At 69.1% G+C, this 476-nt stretch overlaps 1 pseudogene; it reads right to left on the bottom strand.

Moving 5' to 3' along the window:
- Positions 1-3: 3 nt before the first annotated feature.
- LOC110595613 lies at positions 4-472 on the bottom strand (annotated as a pseudogene).
- Positions 473-476: the final 4 nt, after the last annotated feature.

Raw genomic sequence — 476 nt, 5'->3', positions numbered from 1 at the left:
GCTGCTGTACAGGGCCGCGACGTTGTAGCCCAGGAGCCCCGGGTCCACCGCGCCCAGGGGCACATGGAAGGGGTGGTTGCGGTTGCCGGGAGACATGACGTGAGGCCGGGCTACACGCTGAGGGGGCACAAGGCCGGGGTGTCAGGCTTCAGGTAGGGGGGCACCGTAACCACCGCACAGCCCGGCACGAGCGGAGGGCGGTGAGGCACGGCTCCGAGGGACGAACACTCCACGGGAGCGCGGCCTTCCTGAGCCAGCTTCACACTGCGCTCCCGCTCGCGCTCCTTCTCTTCGCGCGCGCGCTGCTCGGCCTCGCGCCGCACCTTCTCCAGCAGGTCAGCGGCTTCTTGGCCAGTTTGGGACCCTCCAGCGGCACAAAGTACAGGTCGCTGCGCGCGCAGGAGTTGAAGCCGCGGTCCAGGTGCTTGTTGAACCTGGCCGACTGGCTGGCATGGCTGGGCACCTCCACCACCTTG

The sequence above is a fragment of the Carlito syrichta genome, unplaced genomic scaffold (genome assembly GCF_000164805.1).
Source record: "Carlito syrichta isolate Samal-C Ts95f unplaced genomic scaffold, Tarsius_syrichta-2.0.1 Scaffold88384, whole genome shotgun sequence".
Taxonomy (NCBI): domain Eukaryota; kingdom Metazoa; phylum Chordata; class Mammalia; order Primates; family Tarsiidae; genus Carlito; species Carlito syrichta.
Note: the sequence above shows the minus strand (reverse complement) of the source record. Positions and strands in the feature narration are given on the sequence as shown.